Source organism: Rhinopithecus bieti, unplaced genomic scaffold (assembly GCF_001698545.2).
Source record: "Rhinopithecus bieti isolate Rb0 unplaced genomic scaffold, ASM169854v2 scaffold_54, whole genome shotgun sequence".
NCBI classification, from domain to species: Eukaryota; Metazoa; Chordata; class Mammalia; order Primates; family Cercopithecidae; genus Rhinopithecus; species Rhinopithecus bieti.
The window spans coordinates 2,858,400-2,878,812 of NW_016803233.1; the positions used below are offsets into that span (position 1 = coordinate 2,858,400).

The following is a 20,413-nucleotide window of genomic DNA, read 5'->3' on the forward strand; positions in this document are numbered from 1 at the left end:
ACACCAGGCTGGGTGCAGTGGCTCACGCCTGTAGTCTCAGCACTTTGGGAGGCCAAGACGGGTGGATCACAAGGTCAGGAGATCGAGACCATCCTGGCTAACGTGGTGAAACCCCGTCTCTACTAAAAAATACAAAAAAATTAGCCGGGCATGGTGGTGGGCGCCTGTAGTCCCAGCTAGTCGGGAGGCTGAGGCAGGAGAATGGCATGAACCCGGGAGGCGGAGCTTGCAGTGAGCCGAGATCGTGCCACTGCACTCCAGTCTGGGCAACAGAGCAAGACTCTGTCTCAAAAAAAAAAAAGAAGAAGAAGAAGAAGAAGAAGAAACACCAGAGAACCTTCTCTGCTCTTACAACCATGTAAGGACACTGAAGAAGGTAGCCATCTGCAAGCCAAGAGGAGAGCCCCCACCAGAAACCTAGTCAGTTCAAACTTTGACCTTGGACTTCCCAACCTCCAGCACTGTGAGAATATAAACGTCTACTGTTTAAGCTCTTCAGTCTATGATATTTTGTTATAGCAGCCCAAATAGACTAAGACAGGGACCCTTCATAAATCAGACTGGTGGCCTGATTAATTTGTCTTTTGATTATGCCCTCATCAGTCATGTTGGAGAATAGTACCCCAAATCTATATAAGAGCTCACTTATAATTTACACATATGAATGCCTATATTATTATTATTATTATAACAGAGATAAAAACAAAGACATTTTACAAAAAAGAAATAAACAGGCCAGGCACAATTGTGCATGCCTGTAATCCCAGTACTTTGGGAGGCAGAGGCAAGTGGATCTCTTTAAGACCAGCCTGAGCAACATGATGAAATCCTGTCTCTACAAAAAATACAACAACTAGTCAGGCATGGGAACACACACCTGTAGTCCCAGGTACTTGGGAGGCTGAGGAGAGAGGATCTTTTCATCCTGGGACGTCTAGGCTACAGTGGGCCATGATCCTGCCACTGTACTCCAGACTGGACAACAGAGAGAAGAAGAAGAAGAAGAAGGAGGAGGAGAAGGAGAAGGAGAAGGAGAAGGAGAAGGAGAAGGAGGGGAAGGGGAAAGGGAAGGGGAGAAGAGGAAGAGGAAGAAGGAAGGAGAGGAGAGGGGAGGGCAGGGGAGCAGAGGAGACAGAAGGGGAGGGGAGGGGAGGACAGAGGAGGGGAGGAGGGTAAGAGAGGAGAGGAGAGAAGAGAAAGAAGGAGGGAAGGAAGGAAGGAAGAGAGGGAGGGAGGGAAGGAAGGAAGAAGGAAATGAGAGAGAAAAAGAAAGAAAGAGAGAAGAAAGAAAAGAAGAAAGAAAAAAAGAAAGAAAGAAGAAAGAAAGCAGATCACAAAGTCAGGAGATCAAGATCATCCTGGCTAACATGGTGAAATACCGTCTCTACTAAAATTAAAAAAATAAAAAAATAAAATAGGCGTGGTAGCAGGCGCCTGTAGTCCCAGCTACTTGGGAGGCTGAGGCAGGAGAATCCCTTGAACCTGGGAGATGGAGGTTGCAGCGAGCCGAGATCATGCCACTGCACTCCAGCCTGGGTGGAAGAGTAGGACTCTGTCAAAAAAAAAAAAAGAAAGTAAAAGAAAGAGGAAGGAAGGAAGGAAGGAAGGAAGGAAGGAAGCAGGGAGGGAGGGAGGGAGGGAGGGAAGGAGGTGTGAGAGGGAGGGAAGGAGGAAGGAAGGAAGGGAAAAGAAAGACAAGAAAGAAAAAAAGAAAAGAGAAAAGAAGAGAAAGAAAGTTGTAACATTTTCTCCTTATATTCTGTTGTGGTTTTAACTGTGTCCCCAAAAATGGTATGTTGAAGTCCTAACTCCCAGTACCTGTGAATGTGCCTTACTTGGAAATTGGGTCTTTGCAGATGTAATCGACTTATGATGAGGTCATGCTGGATTACAGAAGATATAATTCTAAGAAGAGTGAAATTTGGACACAAACACACAGGAGAGGACACAGGAGGATGGAGGCAGAGACTTGGATGATGCAATGAGAAGCCAAAGAGCACCAAGGATGGCCAGCCACCAGCAGAGGCCAGGAGAAAGAAAGACAAGATTTTTCTGGGCATCTGCAGGGAGAACACAGCCCTCATAACTCTTTGATTTCAGACTTCTGGCTTCCACAACTATGAGAGAATACATTTCTGTTGTTTTGAGCAGCCTAGTTTGTGGTACTTTGTTACAGCAGCTGTAGGAAACTAATATACACCCTGACCAATCTGCACATCCTACTGAATAAGAAAGAGTAACATGTAAAGCAATGGGAGGAAAATGTCATACAGGTGCAGAGGCCAGATTGGATAGTAGTGGCTCATCATAATGATCATGCCCACGGGTCCCTGGGAACTGAGGTGGCCCCCTGGCCATGGGGAATCACCCAGGGCTGATGTGAGTCTCAGGCACCTGTTAGGGATTATCCAGGTCTTTCACTCATTTATGCAGTCAACAATCACAGAGAAATCCCAAGGAACATTGTGAATTAATCGCTCAGGTTTCACCCTCCGAAACATAAAGTTCTGGCATCAGAGGGACAGAAAGATTGTTGACGTGCCTGGTCAGGAAGGTGAGTTCGGTCGAGCAGGATTGTGCCGGGGAACTGCCACAGTCTGAATGTAGGTGTCTCCCCAAAATTCACAGTTGAAATTCTAACCCTCAAGGTGATGGGATTTGGAGGTAGGGCCTTTGGGAGGCATGAGCGTGGAGTCCTCATGAATGGGGTTAGTGCATTGACAAAAGAGGCTCCAGAAAGCTTTCTCGCCCCTTCCTCCATATGAGGACGCAGTAAGAAGACACTGAACCAGGAAGCAGGTTCTCACCACAACCAAATCTCCCAGCGCACTGATCTTGGACTTTTAGCCTTAAGAACTGTGAGAAATAAATTTGTGTTGTCTGTAAACCACCCAGTTTATGGTATTTTGTTACAGCAGCCCAAATGGACGAACACAGGAGCAAAGGGGAAATGATGGAAGGAGGATTGTTTTCATTCTATAGGCAAACCTTTCCCACTCTGTGAGTGGCTCAAGGTGAACAAGGGAAAACAGATTCCTGATCTGGTGGGGGCTAATGGCGAGTCTGAAAGGGTTACAGGAAGTGTGTCAGCCTCTGACTTCTGGGACCCTTGAGCGGCCGGGCACCGGTGCAGAGGAAACCCCCCAAGCAGCACTCAGCCCACATTTCCCCCCAGCCAGCCTCACTTCCCCCCTCAGCACTGCCCTGGTTTATTTTGACAAGGTTGTTTCCACCCTGCACGGTCACACACCCTTGCAGACACCAGGGAGTCCTGCCCACTCTGGGAACCATTGTTCACTGTGGAAAACCCGAAGCGTCACCTTACGCACAGCAGGCTGGGAAACAGGGCTGCTGGCGAGCCCCTCAGGAGCAGTCATGGTTGACTGTTGTGGACAAGCAGCAAAATGGAGTGCAGACAGCACACAGGGCTTCCTGGCACAGGCCTGCAGGTGGGCGGAGGGCGGTGGGGTGGGGGGCAGTGGCAATGCCCTGGGCCTCCAAGTGATGAGCTTGGAAACCTGCTTCAAGTTGAATCGAGCAGAGGACGCAAAGGTAGGAAATACAGAAATACACCTCGCAAGAGAAGAGGAAACATACCAGATGTTTTAACGGGTAGAATTTCAGATAAAAAACAAACCATGTATTGAACATGGAAAAGGCACAAGGGGGACAATGAGGTCTGGGAGAAGCAGCAGCTGCATAAAGCAAGTACATCCCTTTGGGGATGGGATCTGCGGGTGGGATGATCAGAAGTAAGAAGCCTGGAGGACCTTGCAGAGCTCCAGGCTGGGCTGTCATCTCTGTTAGTAGCACAACACAACTGGTTCCAGGTATGGGAATAAACAAGAACAACAAAAGCCCTATACACTACATCAACTATTGCTATGGGACAAAGTGCTGCTGCCAGGAAAGTATTGCTACGGTGACACTGTCAGGCACAGGAGGCAAATGGGAAGGGGCAAGGCCCTCTGTCCTTCCCACCTGCCAGTTTTCCTTTGAACAACCAGGTCTGGCCACTCTGGGTCTGCAGACTTTCAGGGCCATAAGCAGCGGCCATAGACTGGTCATTGCCCCCTTTATACTGGGCATACACAAGGACCATAGTCAAAACACTTCTCAACAACTGACTTGCTAAGCAACCAGGGAGGTGCCTGACCACTCAGAGCAGGTGCTGGCCTGATCTCCTGGCTCTTCGTTACTTCTGGTGCTTCCAGTTCTGCACCAAGCCCTCCTGACTGCCCAGGAGGCCCATGTCACTTATTTTCATTGCCTGTCTGGCCTCTGTAGACAACTGAGTTTGGGACGCCTGGCTGAGAAAGAAGTCAGGTGGGGGATTCTACACGATATGTCAACACTTTCATCCTCATTCTGTGTGCCTCAGGTCCCAGGAAGGCAGGGACAATCCTGACGGGGCTAGCCCAGGGGTTCTAGGAGCAGTGTGCAGGGGAAGAGGTTGTATGGAGTGGGAGTGGCATGGGAGGGAAAGGGAAGCAGGAAAGGCTGCCAGTAGGAGGACAGAAGCTGAACAGGATAGTCCAGAAAGCAGAAAGGGCACATGGAGCCCAGATAGAGACACATCCAAAGGCCTGTGAACATATCACAGTGTCAGGGTTTGCAAACATCTAGGCAGTACACATTTCGGAGTCTCTTTCTACATGCATCTGACTCATCTTGATTTTTGTTGAATGAGGCCACACTGACCATAGGGAAAAGTCCAATGTTCTCAGCCCACTGCTCTTGCCCCACGTGAACTTTCCAATGTCTCCGTTCATTACCTTCTTTTATCAATCAATGTGGGCAAAAAAAACAAGTTTGTTAAAAGTGGATGGAGGCCGGGCGTGGTGACTCATGCCTGTAATCCCAGCACTTTGGGAGGCTAAAGTGGTTGGATCTCCTGAGGTCAGGAGGTCGAAACCAGCCTGGCCAATATGGTGAAACCCCATTTCTACTACAAGTATACAAATTAGCCAGGTGTGATGGTGTGCACCTGTAATCCCAGCTACTCGGGAGGCTGAGGCAGGAGAATCGCTTGAACCTGGGAGAGGGAGGTTGCAGTGAGCCGAAATCACACCACTACACTCCAGCTTGGGCAAAAGTGTGAGACTCCATTCCAAAAAAACAAACAAACAAAAAATGGGTGAAATGTGATAATGAATTAGAGTTGGAGACAGCAGTATGAACTCATAGTTAGCTTTACATAGATAAGATGGATACCTGGAGAAATATTTACACATACATGCATCCACATGGATTCATATACACACATTTATTTATGTATGTAATTATTTTTAAAATTTTTTACAGGGGAGAGTGCAAAAGCAGTCCCCCATTACCACAAATTATGCAGTCAAGTCTCCCACATTTGGGGGAATCACAGGGGTCAGCACAGCTGGAGTGCAATGGATAGGCCTCACCCTGGGAAACCACCTTCGTGATCATGGTATCTCCCCTGCCAGATAAGTATTCATATATATATTAAAAAATTGTTCTCCCCATCCTCCCTACACACATATATTTCACTGCTCTGTCAGTTGAGAAGATCTGGAGGAAATTACACCTCAAGCACATCTAGCACCCAGATCTTGGATTCTAAGTCCTTTCTCCAATAAAATGACAGGGGATCCTTGAAGAAATGGCTGATTGTATAACTGGGGCTGGAAATAAACAAGATAAGCCCTAAGCATCTTATAGTGCCAGAAAGTATGGATGTTCCAAAAAAGAAAGAGAGAGAGAGAGAAACAAAGAGAAAGAAAGAAAGAAAAGAAAGAAAAAGAAAGAAAGAAAGAAAGAAAGAAAGAAAGAAAGAAAGAAAGAAAGAAAGAAAGAAAGAAAAAGGGAGGGAAGGAAGGAGGGAAGGAAGGAACGAAGGAAGAAAGGAAGGAAGGAAAGAAGGAAGGAAGGAGAGGAGGAGGAGAGGACAGAAGAAAGGAAGAAAGGAAGGAAAGAAGGAAAAGAAAGGAAGAAAAGGAAGGACAAGAAAAGAAAGAAAGAAAGAGAAAGAAAGAAAGAAGAAAGGAGGAGGGAGGAAAGGATGGAAGGGAAAGAAAGGAAGAAAAGGAAGGAAGGAAGGAGATGAAAGAAAAGAAAGAAAGAAAGGAAAGAAAAGTAAAAGAAGGAGGGAAGGAAGAAAGAAAGAAAGAAGAAAAGAAAAAAGAAGGAGGGAAGGAAGGAAGGAAGGAAGGAAGGAAGGAAGGAAGGAAGGAAGGAAGAAAGAAAGAAAGAAAGAAAGAAAGAAAGAAAGAAAGAAAGAAAGAAAGAGAGAGAGAAAGAAAAGAGAGACACCCATAATAAGAAAGTATGTCAAATGGACACAAGAAGTAACTGAAGAGTTCCCAATAACCAAGAAAGAAAAACTATGAGCAACAAAATAAAATCATAATGGATTATAACCCAGATAAATTAAAAATTATAAAATAAATACCTGCAAGTCCATACTGATATATAAATAAATAAATAGGAGAGAGGAGTTAAAGTAAAAAAAGTCTAAATAGGTAGAAAAAGTCTGAATAGTTCATGTAGATCCCCTAGCCATGGAGAAGGAAGAGCAGGAATGCCCTCTTCTTAGGGGATGGCTATGCACAGTGACTTTCTTCTGAAGAGTCTAATATAAAAAGGGAGTTAAGAAAGAACATCAGTCAACATTAAGTCGACATCAGTGATGGGTCATGCTGATGGTGCCTGCCCTTGATTTCTTAAAAGCGGAACTTTACCTTTGTGGCCTTCCTCCATAACCCCAATCTAATGATAACAGGAATCAGACAACCCTAACAGAGGTACGTTCGATGAAATACCTGACCAGTCAAAACTGGTCATCAAAACTCAAAACTGTCAAGGTCTTCAAAAACCAGGAGAGTCTGAGAAAGCGCCGAGGCCCATAGGGGCCTAAGAAGACATGATCATTAAATGTGATGTGGGACCCCAGATGGGACCCTGGACCAGAAGAAGGACACTAGGTAAAAACTAAAATAATGCTTCAACTTCAGTAAACAATAATGTATCCGTATTGGTCCATTAACTGTGACAAATGTGCCACACTAATGCAAAGCATTAGTAAGAGGGAAAACTGGGAGCGAGGTATATGGGAACTTTTTGAACCATTTTCACAATTCTCCTGTAAATCTAAACTCTTCTGAAAATAGAGTTTATTTTTTAAAAGTGTCTGGAGGATGTGCACAAGGGTGTGGAAGCAGAGGGGCTACAGGTAAAAAATCATGACATCTAGAATATTTCCTTCAACTTTTGCTCCCCACGGTGACTATCTTACCCTGCTCCCATTAAACTCTGAACAATGTTATCAGCCTGAAAAATGAATTGGCATAAATGTGTAATGTTGAAGCTGGGAGGGACTACAGCGGCCATCCAGCCCCCTGCTTTTAATGACACTTGAGGAAAATCGAATCCAAAGACCAGAAGCAGCTGGGCTCAGTGGCTCACTCCTATAATCCCAGCACTTTGGGAGCCTGAGGCAGGCGGATCACCTGAGGTCGGGAGTTTGAGACCAGCCTGACCAACATGGAGAAACCCTGTTTCTACTAAAAATACAAAATTAGCCAGATGTGGTGGCGCATGCCTGTAATCCCAGCTACTGGGGAGAATTACGTGACCCCGGGAGGCAGACATTGTGGTGAGCTGAGATAACGCCATTGCACTGCAGCCTGGGCAACAAGAGTGAAACTCCTTTAAAAAAAAAAAAAAAACAGAACCAAATGACTAGTGAACGTTCAGTTCAGTGCCCATGGGTAGGGCTGGAATCCTCAGGGTCCTGGAAGAGTGATGGACAGCAATGTCAGCCAGTCCTCAGAACAGCCCACTCTGCAGAGGAAACCGAGGCTCGCAAGGGCCAAGAGCCTTCCTCCCAGCCAGAGGGCTAGCAAGCAGCAAAGCAGACAGCCGGGCTCAGGTCTCCTTTCCGGCTTCACAGAAGTGCTACCTCCCTACTACCACTAACCCTCACACTCCCCTACCCCTGTCCCCATGGCCAGTCACTTTCCCGTTTCCTCCCACAGCAGCAGGGGGCAACGGCTGAAGACTCAGGTAAGATGCAATTCAGGGAGGATGGCACTTAGATTGGTTTCTCTTTTTTTTTTTTTCTTGATTCTGTCTTCATGAAACTTTTCTTTAACCCAACATTAAGTCCTGATCTGATTTCTCATGAGCTTGAAGCCAGGGTGCCCACGCTCTGCAAAAGAAGAAAAATGCCAATATGAGTCCTTGAGGCTCAGTGTTGTTGTGCAGTCCATGGACAGGCCAATGTCCTAACTTCGAGGTTTCATTTTTGGAGGAAAAAATATTCCGCAGGATGTAGGATGCCCTGCATCCCACAATGAGTATGCCTCCGTGGCATCCAGCTCTGGGAGGGTGACCAAACTAAAAAGGAAACAGTTACAAGCAAAAGGACACAAATTACCGGCGGAGTCATTATTACTCACAGCAACTCAGGCCCAGGGTCTATGTGGTGCAGGGTTTCTGAAACCCAGCCTATACCTGGGAATGAGGGAGAGAACGAGAGGCCTGGATGCTGGGTGGAGGTTCTGTTATTTACTGTTACAAATTTAAGAATAAAACCTCCCAAAGTGCTGGGATTATAGGAGTGAGCCACCAAGCCCGGCCGCTTCCGGTCTTTGGATTCGATTTTCCTCAAGTGTAATTGAAAGCAGGGGGCTGGATGGCCGCCATAGTCCCTCCCAGCTTCGACATTACACACTTATGCCAATCCATTTTTCAGGCTGATAACATTGTTCAGAGTTTAATGGGAGCAGGGTAAGATAGTCACCGTGGGGAGCAAAAGTTGAAGGAAATATCTGAGGAGCTTTTCCTAACTCCTCAAATAAACCTGGATCCCAAGAAGAACAGAAAGGAGAAAGGTGAGTGTGGGGGAGGAATTGGAGTGCAAGCTCAGAGGTCCTTGAGGGAGGGAGGAGAAGGTGTCTGCTTTCGGAGAATGGCAATAAGAGGTATGTTAGGATGGAGATACCCAAATGTGTAGCACTTATACAGATTTAGCAAATGGTCCTCTCACTAGTAAAAGTTTCTAAACATCAACCTTAAGTTAAAAAAAAAAAAAAAGAAATTTTGAAATTATGCAAAAGCCCAGAACATTCCGCAGGAAGATGCCTTCATTTGCAAACTTGAGCATATTACATAATCATCTCCATTTCCTCACAGGTTGTGAAGAGTAAATGAGATAATATAATGTAAAGTGCTTGAAACACCATGAATAATGCATTTGAGCTATTACTATTTTTACCATGATTACTGGTAGATTAGAAGTAGTCTCTTCATAGCCATCTTGATTACTACTAGTACTAACACGACCATCACCGCAAACACTACTACTACTAAAAGGATAGCACTTTATTAGTGGCGCTTAATACTATCTATTATAATTCTCAATACTTAGCATATTTCAGGAGGAAAACTGACTGATGGACTGATATAATGCACAATTAAGGAAATGAACAAACAATTAGATACATTCCTATAATGTGAGGGGTGTATCTTAAAAGGAAAGCGGTCCCGTAGGTTGCAAAGAGCAAAACCAGGAGTCAAGAGCTGTCTCTAGTCTCAGGAGCCGGATGCTGTGAACGCAGGGTGTTCAATAAATACCTAACTGATGTCTGAGCAAGAAAGAGACAAAGAATGACAACGATCAATTGGGTTCAGCTTAGGCAAACACTCGAAGCCAGGATACAATCAGAACAGGAGAAGAGAGGCTCTTACAGTCACTTGATTCGTAGTCCTTGTTTTAAAGATGGGGCTGTGAAGGATCAAAGGGGTCAGCTGGGGATCAACACTCAAAGGGCAGCTTTGGGCCAAGGCAGTGAAACCAGCCTGGTGAGCTGAGATGCACGTTACCCAGTAAATACAGGAAAATAGACTGTCTCTGCAGTGTGATAGTTAATTGTGTGTGTCAACTTCACTGGTCCACAGGATTTCCAGAGAGCTGGTTAAACAGCATTTCTGAGTATGTCCAGATGAGGTTATCATTTCAACCAGGAGACTGAGTAAAGCAGATGGTCCTCTCCAATGCGGGGTGGGCCTCACTCAGCCCACTGATGACCTGAATAGGACAGAAAGGCACAAGAAGGTTGGATTTCATCCCTGCCTGATTGCTTGTGCTGGGACATCGATCTTCTCCTGCCCTTGGCACTCCTGATTCTCAGGCCTTCGAACCCAGACTGGAATCTACACCACAGGCTCTCCAGCCCTCTGCCCTTTCTGAGACAACAGCTGCTTTCCTAGGTCTCCAGCTTGCAGGTGGCAAATCACAGAACCCCTCAGGCTCCATAATTGCAAGAGCCAATACCTTATAATAAATAAATCTCCTAGATATAGATATAAATATCAAAGTCGATATCGATATAGACATGGATATGCATCGATCTTCATCTTCCATTGGTCCTGTTTCTCCGGAAAACTCTGACTAATACACCTGTATATTTTAAAGACTTTAAAGAAGGATAAAGCTCTTTTTTTATCCACTCTGTTTACTCCTCATAGTCTATCTCAGCACCTGACTCATAGCAGGAAAGTGGTTAAGGGCAGAGAGGACACGAGGGAATGGCTACCTCCTTCCAGTCACCACACAAGGTGCTGGGGAGGTGGGTTCTGTGAGACCCAAGGCTCTGCTCCCAGGGAAAGTTGGAGAGACCATGTTCCCAAACACATCCCCCTATCAGCAGATCCCTTCCCAAAAAAGGCACTGTAGAGAGAAAGATCCTCATCTTCAGAAGAAACAGAGACGAAAGAAGGGGCTAGGAGTGGGCAGAGAACAATGGTGGTGAAGTAGAGATGTATGGAGAGGGGGTGAGGAGCAGCACGAGAGAGTACAGAGAATGTGCCGGGAGAACAAGCGGGCACAGGGCAGGTTTAAGGGATTCAGAAGACTCATGTACTGATTTGAGAGCCACCATCCACGAGCAGGGGGGATCTCAAGCAATGCAATTGCTCCAAGCCTCCAGTCCCCTCATCTGTGAAATTCTGGGATCACGAAGCTGGCTTCACCCCCTGTGATTTCCTTCAGAGAAAGCACAGCAGCTTTTCTCCTTTATTCCAAGCACAGGCACCCTGCACAGTCGCACACTGCAGGTTCTTGTTTGATATTTGTGCATTACAAGAAAGGAGAAAGGATGAGCAATCACTTTATAAACTGTAAAGTCCTGGAGAGATGACAGGGCTGCCTTTGTTTCTCAAGACAGACTGGGGAGCTTCTGAAGGGGGAATACTTTCTTCCTCACTTTGCCTTTCCAGCCCCAAGTCAGTGTCCTGAATTCACTCAACCCAAGAAAACGTTCTCCAAGCATGTCGTATGTGCTGTCAAAATGCCAAAAGCTGGAAGCAGACAGAGAACAAGACCCAGACGCTGCAATCCAGGGGAGGAGAGCTGATGTTCAGGAAAGTGAAATGCTGCTTCTGGAGACAGAAGAAATGCCCCCAGGGAGAGGATCAGAATTGACTATGCCAAAGCCCAGCCTTTCCTCAAAACCATAATGATAATCAACACCCAGAGTGACAGCTGCAGAGGGTGGTCACCTGTGTGGCTGGCTGCTATGTGAGCTGGACTGAAAGACACTCAGAAATGCTTTCATTTTCAGGGCTTGGCACAGCCACAGCCACTGCTCCCCGCTTGGGCCTAGCTCATTACAGGCATCATAGAGGAAGCTCCGTATCTGTGGGTGTGACGGTGTATGATCAGTGAAAGATGTTATCAGAAGAAAAAAAAATTAGGCACATTTTCCCCTAGACTTACTAATCCTTCCTCTGCAATTACCCTCATGTTTTGACATTAATTGAACTCTGTCTTTACTACTAAAAATAAACTCCAGCGCAATTGCAATGCACCAAAAACCTCAATATGAAACCACAAGAAACAGTAATAGAGAAATGGGCCAATACCAAAGGTGTTTTGAGAAGATGTTTCTGTTTCAAGTGTAGAGTTCCGAGTGGGCCGAGAGTTGTTTAAAATCCTGTGGACATCAAGTACAGGAAGCAATCTTTACACACATGCCTTGTGGCCAAAGACTGGTGCCGGCTTGTATCCCTTGACAGGGAAGCCGGAGCCTGCTGATGCGGTGTCAACAAAGGCCAGAGGGCCAGCATGGCCAGTGTGGTAGTATCAGGCAAGGAGCCAGCAGATGACACCAGGGGCAGGCAAGGCCAGGAGAGGAGTCCAAAAGAGCAAGTGAGGGTCTAAAGGGAAGAAGCCCATCCTGTCTGCATATCCAGGGAGTGGGGCCAGCGGTGAGCAAGAATGACACGGAGAGGGTCAGGAGCTAGAGAGGTCAGGAGCTGGACAGGTCAGGAGCTGGAAGGAGAAACAAACAGACTCCCATTCATTGCCCATTTCCTCGGGCAAGGTTCTGTCATCCTCACAAGCAGACCAAGTGGCTTCTGGTCCATGATGTGGCTGGGAAAACTGAAGTCTGGCTGGGTGTGTGGTGTGTGCCTGTAGTACTAGCTACTCAGGAGGCTGAGGTGGGAGGATCGCTTAAGCCCAGGAATTGGAGGCTAGCCTGGGCTTAAGCAAAGTCCCTGTCTTTAAAAAAATTTTTTTTTAAAATTTTATGTGTGTTTTGAGACAGTCTTGCTCTGTCGCCTAGGCTGGAGTGTAGTGGTGCAATCTTGGCTAACTGCAACCTCTGCCTCCTGGTTTCAAGTGACTCTTGTGCCTAAGCCTCCCAAGTAGCTGGGATTACAGGTGTGTGCCACCATGCTCAGCTAATTTTTGTATTTTTAATAGCAACAGGGTTTCACTATGCTGGCCAGGCTGGTCTCAAACTCCTGGACTCAAGTGATCCGCCCACCTCAGCCTCCCAAAATGCTGGAATTACAGGCATGAGCCACGGTGCCTGGCAAGATTTTTTTTTTTTTTTTTTTTTTTTTTAAGAAAGAAGTTTGACAAGCTGTAAAAGACTCGCCTAGAGTCACATAGGCAGTGGTAGGTGGAGCCTGGGGTAGACCCTAAGTGTCTGACTCTGTTCCTGGTGCCTTTGCTGCATGGCAGGCAGCAGTCCTGACTCATGGGTGGGAAAGGTGAGGATGCCCTCCAATTGGTGTGCGTCCCAGCCAGGCTGATTTCTAGGCAGGTCCAGACAGGCAGGCTCCCAGTGCGAGAAGTGCCTTTAGGACAAGTAGAACTGCGGGCACAGACGCAAATGCCTGGGCCTTTCTTCAGGTTCTGTCATAGAACAGACTGCCTGAGGCTGTGCTCAGGACTACAGGCCTCAGAAACCCAGCACTTGCCCCTGCTCTGTCTTTCTGCTCCCAGCAGCTGAATTCTAGGGAAATGTCTCTCCGTCACCCCACCCAGAGACAGACCTGCCAAGCTTTTGGCTTTCAGATTCTCTGCCACATGACTGAGGTCCCATCAGCCTTTTTCCCCAATATGTGACTAGCTTATTCCAGCCCTCCAGGTGCAACAGGGCGTGGGGATCAGCTGGAAAGGCTGCTGCCCCTGTACGCTCTCCTGCTCCCTAAGCCTGCATCAGCAGCATCGGCTCCCAAGACATAATTCAATGACTGTCCCTAAGGATCAAAAGAGCTACAAGGCCGAGATGGGTGGATCACGAGGTCAGAAGATCGAGACCATCCTGCCTAACATGGTGAAACCCCATCTCTAATAAAATACAAAAAAATTAGCCGGGCGTGGTGAGGGGCGCCTGAAGTCCCAGTTACTCGGGAGGCTGAGGCAAGAGAATGGCTTGAACCCGGAAGGTGGAGCTTGCAGTGAGCTGAGATTGTGCCACTGCACTTCAGCCTGGGCGACAGAGCAAGATTCCATCTCAAAAAAAAAAAAAAAAANATGACTGAGGTCCCATCAGCCTTTTTCCCCAATATGTGACTAGCTTATTCCAGCCCTCCAGGTGCAACAGGGCGTGGGGATCAGCTGGAAAGGCTGCTGCCCCTGTACGCTCTCCTGCTCCCTAAGCCTGCATCAGCAGCATCGGCTCCCAAGACATAATTCAATGACTGTCCCTAAGGATCAAAAAGAGCTACAAGGCCGAGATGGGTGGATCACGAGGTCAGAAGATCGAGACCATCCTGCCTAACATGGTGAAACCCCATCTCTAATAAAAATACAAAAAAATTAGCCGGGCGTGGTGAGGGGCGCCTGAAGTCCCAGTTACTCGGGAGGCTGAGGCAAGAGAATGGCTTGAACCCGGAAGGTGGAGCTTGCAGTGAGCTGAGATTGTGCCACTGCACTTCAGCCTGGGCGACAGAGCAAGATTCCATCTCAAAAAAAAAAAAAAAAAAAAAAAAAAAAGCTGCGTGGGGCTCCCAAGGAAGGCTTGTCAGCTGTAGACATTGTAGTAGCAGAAGTGAGAAATTCAACAATGAAATGAAAATGAATGCATAATATGAATGCACAAAGGTGCTTAGCTCTAAACAACGGAAAGGATTTTTACTTGCTAAACAGCAGCTTGGCTCCCAGTATACTTTATGCACAAGCATCTTTCAAGAGCCACAAGAGGCAGCACCTGCTCCAGGAAGTCTCCCTGCATGGAGAAAGTCCCCTCCACCATCCTTATATACACCTAGTGAGTATGGAGTATCGTATGTGTGCCAGTCTCCCCACCTGACTGAAGGGCAAGGCCTCATGCTCTTCACCTCTGCCCACCACAAGAATACTGACTATCACAGCAGATTTGAAATGCAAATGCGCTTTTGAAAATTTAAGGCACGATACAAAAGATGATATATGTAGCAGAACAGGAGTACAATTCTCTGCTATGTTCTCAGTTCTGACTTCTCTGTCTTCTCACCAGTCCATACCTTCTCACCCACCTTTCCACCCTTGCATAACTTTCAAATTCATGATAGGAATCACGTCAGTTTCCTTTTCATCGTGTCGTTTATTCTTTCCAACATCTTACTTAAAAAAAAAATTGCAACTGACCTCATTCTTTCCTCTGAACCTTTAAAAAACTTTCTTCTTTTAGTTATTTCTCTGTCTCTTTTTCCCTCTCCTTTCAATTACTTATTCATTTGTTCTTTCACCCTGGGTCAGGCATTATGCCAGATCTTGGGATGTGTAAGACAGTCCTTGCTCTGAGCAATTTCACCAGCAATAGGGGGAACGGGCAGGGGAAGGGGCAAGGGACATTTCAACCCAGTGCAGTAGCCATGGTATAATGGAGCCATGTCATCACTTGCCCGCTGCTGTCCAGTGGAGGAAGTAATCAACTCTGCTTTGGGTGAGGGGCTGGGCACAACTGGGAAGGTGATTCACAGCTGTTTCCCAGGCTGACTTGGTGATAGGTGAAAGGCTGGGGGGACAGCAAATGAAGGACTTCAAAATAACCTGGTACATGGAAGGAATTCTAAATGGCATGATTGATGAATAACTTGCAAAAACTCTCTTGTATTTTGGAGCATTTCTTTCTCAGTGCAAGGCAGCATGCTATAAGCTGTTTTTCTCCAATATCTCATTCAACACATGCAATATTTTCATGAGGTAGGCACTAATACCATCCCTATTTTACTAATGAGGAGACCAAGGCTTTGAGAGGCCGAGTGACTTGTCCAAAGGGAGGCAAGCAGCAAAACCAAGAAAACCCAAGTCTACTGAAGCGCTCAGTCTTAACCTCTAACCCTTTACCCCCTGCACCCTCAGCCTTAGTGTGGAAGGAGCATGAAATTCAAGGAGGTGAAAGGAGGAAGCACAGGTTGGCTGGGAAAGGAGGAAGAGCTCATGTTCTGGATGTCCCGAAGGTGTTTGTCAATCTGACTACACAACCCTCACCCTACCTTTTCCTCTTTTCCCCAAGGCTGTCTCCACATGTTTTCGCAGGACAGCTGGAGCATCCTGCAGCTTCTGCTACAAGTGGGGCATTCACTAGGAGATGGTGGGCTCCTCCCTCCACTCGGGATAGAGGGAGAGCTTCCTAGGCACAATGAATAAGTGGACTAGACTCTGAGAACCAGGTCAAGGTGAGGTTATGGGGAGCCAGCTTCCCAAGCACACTGGAGTGGCACAGGAAGGCACGCTGAGAGGTCAAGAACCACAACCCAGGTTGTGCTGCAAGAGATCATCAACTCCAAAAGCTATTTTTGGTTTCACAAGGATCAGGAGGATGAAGTCCCTTACCTTAATTCTCCAATCTCAAAATACTCCAGCTTTATTTCAGGTAAGGACAGTTCTCAAGTCCATCCAGCGTGCTGAAGGGATATGTTTTTTTCAGATTAAAAGTGTCTAAATCTCAGGTGTAACAGGATTCTAGAAACACATAAAAAAAGGATACATATTAATATTAATATTTACCTTGAATAGATTTGGTAATGAGATGTTTCATTCATTTAAAAGATAAAGACTGCATATTTACTATATGCTGAATGAGGAGCACAAGAAGGAGAAGACATTTAATGAGCAATGTTTATGTGCCAAGCACTGTGTTAGGCATTTTATATACATTAAACCATTTAATCCTATGAGATCGGTTTTGATATCCCCCATTTCTGAAGTCACACAGGCAGCCAGGCCAGAAGTGATGGTTGAATCTTTCTGACTCATAAGCCCCTACCCATTAATCATGTTTCCCTCCCCTACTATAGCGTTTTCATTCACCTTCTTCCAAGAAAACTAGGTAGAGATGAATAAGAAACATACCCAATAACTTCATTCTGAGAATGGCCAGTCCCTGGGTGCCCAGCCCATTTCACACACAGTGGGGATCCTGTGAGCCATGGAGGCTGCATCAGATTAACATTGTCGTAAGTTTTATCTGAGCCCAACACTGTCATCTGGTAACATGTGTTCCGTGGACCTCATGCATTATTCAGGAAACAAAAAAATGTAGCCCCACCACAGATTCTTAACTGATCATCAGGATGGCTAGATGAGGTGGTCAAAAGGGGTGGGACAGTGTGGAGAATGAGGTCCAGGAGCCACCCTTCTACGCTACCCTGAAGCAGCGCCTCGTACTCAGCCTGGGGGTTCAGGCACTGACCTTCTCCTGTCCTTCCAAGAACCGTGATGCTCCGGGGTGGCCCCCACAGAACACCCCATTCATACATTTACAATAGGGTGCCCTTTTCCCTTTTCAGGCCCCCAACCCCCTATTCTTTGGCAGCCAAATTGTGAATGAGATGAAGCTTAGTCAGCGCAGACTCAGAATAAAGAACCCTGCAAAGTTCTGAAGGGGAATTTGCTCTCAACTCTGGAATAGCTGGTGAAACATCCTTGCCCCACAGGCAAGAACAGAGGGTGGGGGGCTTGTATTCCCCACTTGGATTTCCTCATCTCTCCCCGAGGAACAACTTGGCCATAAGTGTCTTCTCTGAGGCCCTCTGGTTGTCTGTCATATTCCTTCCTTAGATGTGTTGGTATCACGGACAGGCCTGCAATGGTTCTGCAAGCCTCAGAGTCCTCGCCTCCTCCCATTCAGTGCTGGCTTAACGCATCCTGCACTTAGAGTCCAGTTCCCAGCAGCAAAGTGAATTCCCCCTTACCCTGAAAAGTCCCCTTGACTAGCTAGGCACGCAGAAAGATGCTGTCCTCAGCGCCTCTGGGCTCCCCAGTGAGCAGCCTCCCACACGCCTCAGGCATTGTGACTGGGAAAGCACTTTTAGCCTTATTGTCAAAATGCATTTGCTTCATTACCCAAAAAGAGCAGAGGCACAGCCTCCTGGTTGATGGTGGCCTCTTCTCAGGCTTCCTGGGCTGGCATCCCAGTTCTACTACCTAAAGAGACTTTTTAGGACCCTGAACAAGTACTCAAACTTGAGCTCTCTGAGCCTCAGTTTCTCATCTTAGAGGCTTGTTCCTGGTGTTAAGTGAGAATCTTTGCAGAGTTTAGCACTTGTCTCTGGATATTATAAGCCCATAGACATGTCAGCTTTTATTAGTACCACTTAGGCAAATGCTAGAAACTTAACTTCCTCCTCTCCTCCCAAGAGGAAATGGAAAGGCCTCCCCTCTCTCTATCTCACCACAGTGACGTAGTGTAGGGGCTCAGCACATGGGGCCAAGGGAACAAATGAAGGCAGTGAGATTGGGCCAAAGCCTGGGGCTTCAGTCAAAGGTTCTTAGCTCCAGGCCTGGCTGCCACCCTCCCTTCCCAGTGTACTCATCTGTGAAAAAGAGTGGATTCAAACATTACCCGTCTGCCAGGTGCGCTGACAGGATTAAATGAGACAGTGCGTAAAAGAGGCACTCTGTAAACTACCAAGGAAATCCAGCTAATTACAACAACAGCGCCTTTACTGGCAAATTCTGTAGAGGACATTTCACTAAGGACTATTCTCCTGGGACCTCACTGAACACACATACACAGAATCCCCAAGAAGTCAGGAGACAGACTTAACCTTTCTTCCCATTTTACAGATGTGGAAACTAAAGTTCAGAGGAGCTAAGGAGGCTGCCTGACACCAAGAGACAAATCCACAAATACAGGGCTGAAGTGTTGGTTTGCAAGTTGATGTCCTCTCCTCCCTCCCAGGGGCTGGGAAGAGGGGATTGCAATAACCCAGCATGTTGGCTCCTGCAGAAAAAAGACCCTTTTTCCAAGGCAGCCAAACTGATTAACGTTTTAATTAATGTTTTAGCCACACACACAAAACAATGTTCCATGGAAATTAAAGAAATTAAAATTTCTAAGCTTCTCCCAGGAGCTGCCAAGAATCCTGGGCAGACCAGGGTGTTTGCAGCCCAGTGCAAAGCAGAAGGTCATAGCCCCACCTGAAAATGCTGAACCTGCTTAACAGGGGGTCACTTCCCACCCACAGAGTGACAGGCCACTAGGAGAGAACTTGCTCAGAAATATGCCAATGCCAATAATTGGTGGGAGAAGCAGGGAGTGAAGAGGAAGGTCTGATGGGAGGTGCTGGAGCCTGGGACTGAAGGGACAGGTGGCTGCCCCCAGTCCCTTTGGCTATCCTTTTACCTGACACAGTTCTCAAGGATGGGATATCCACCTGCTGTGTCATTGACTGAGGTACCTGCACCTGATGTGGCCAAGCAAGCCATGGGCTTTCTAAGGACACTGACAACACTTCCCTGATGTTGCCTGGGACTGCAGAAAATCATGCTGGGCCCAATGCTGTCCTCTGATGTCTGAAGAGCCTGAGTGCCAAGGCCAGGCAGACTCAGGATCTCCGAGGCTCCCAGGAGGTTCGGGACAGAGGTGTGTTCTGTGTTAACATCTGTTCTCCTCTGCCAGCAGAATATCAAGCATGCCACAGTTTCAGATCATCCATTCCTCTCCACAGGCCAAGAGGCAGGGCTGTATTATCTTCCTTCTCCAACCGGAAGGTGAATTGCACAGGGGCTAGGTAACCTGAACAAGGACAGGCAGTCCCACATGTAAGGTAGGTCTCTGTTGGAAAGACGGAGAGACCCAGGGTATAACACACAACACTGACTAATCACCAGCTCTGCTACCAGCAAGGTGGCTCATCCTGCACAGCTGCTGGCCTTGGATGCCACCAGAACGTGGCTCAGGCAGTGGGGCCAACTGGGTGGGCAGAAGGCAGCGAGGACTAGCCACCAAGGGCTAGGGTAGAAGCCCTAGGCCACTTGGCAGGAGACAGTGAACAAGCTTCAAAATGAGCAACAGCACTTGGGTTCATGATGTAAAACTCATCAAAACACCATCGCCCACTGAAAATAGACCACGGAGGTAGACTAAGGTACCTTCAGGAGCTATAGATGGCAGACAGCGGAACTGTTTTCCCTGGGAAGCTCCTGAGTGCAAGCTCCAGCTTTGGGATATGTTCTTTCCCTCTGGAGAAGGCCCCATAAAAGGACACAGAAACAGATGCTGCTTCTCACAGGGAGTCAGCAGAACCTGGCCCCAACGCTTGCTAGATTCTATCAAATTCAGCAGGCTGAGCATGGGGTGCAGGGCGGGGTGGGAAGTGCATAGTCTGCCCAGCTCTGAGCCAGTCCCCGCCAGTTAGGAACTGTGTCAACATGGGAAGTCAGTCAAGCCTCTCTGGTCTTCATCTGTAAATCAAGGATTTAAAAAAAAAAAAAAAAAAAAAAAGCAGCTACTCAGTCAGGCACGGTGGCTCACACCTGTAATCCCAGCACTTTGGGAGACTTAGGCAGGAGGATTGTTTGAGGAGAGAAGATCGAAACCAGCCTGGAAGGTTGGGCGCGGTGGCTCATGCCTGTAATCCCAACACTTTGGGAGGCTGAGAGGGGAGGATCATGAGGTCAGGAGTTCAAAACCAGCCAGGCCAAGATGGTGAAACCCTGTCTCTGCTAAAACTACAAAAATTAGCCAGGGGTGGTGGCAGACACCTGTAATCCCAGCTACTCAGGAGGCTGAGGCAGGAGAATCACTGGAAGCTGGGTGGCAGAAGTTGCAGTGAGCCGAGATTACACCACTGCACTCTTGCCTGGGTGACAGAGTGAGAATCTGTCAAAAAGAAAGGGAAGGGAAGGGAAGGGAAGGGAAGGGAAGGGGAGGGG

At 47.2% G+C, this 20,413-nt stretch overlaps 1 long non-coding RNA gene across 6 annotated transcripts in view; it reads right to left on the bottom strand.

The window, feature by feature from the left end:
* Positions 1-20,413, bottom strand: part of LOC108528735 (uncharacterized) — a 283,673-nt gene that overhangs the window by 70,665 nt on the left and 192,595 nt on the right. For all 6 annotated transcript variants that reach the window (XR_001885281.1, XR_001885285.1, XR_001885277.1 and 3 more), the window contains one exon: positions 16,088-16,216. This is a non-coding gene — a long non-coding RNA (uncharacterized LOC108528735). The remainder of the gene's footprint in view (positions 1-16,087; positions 16,217-20,413) is intronic.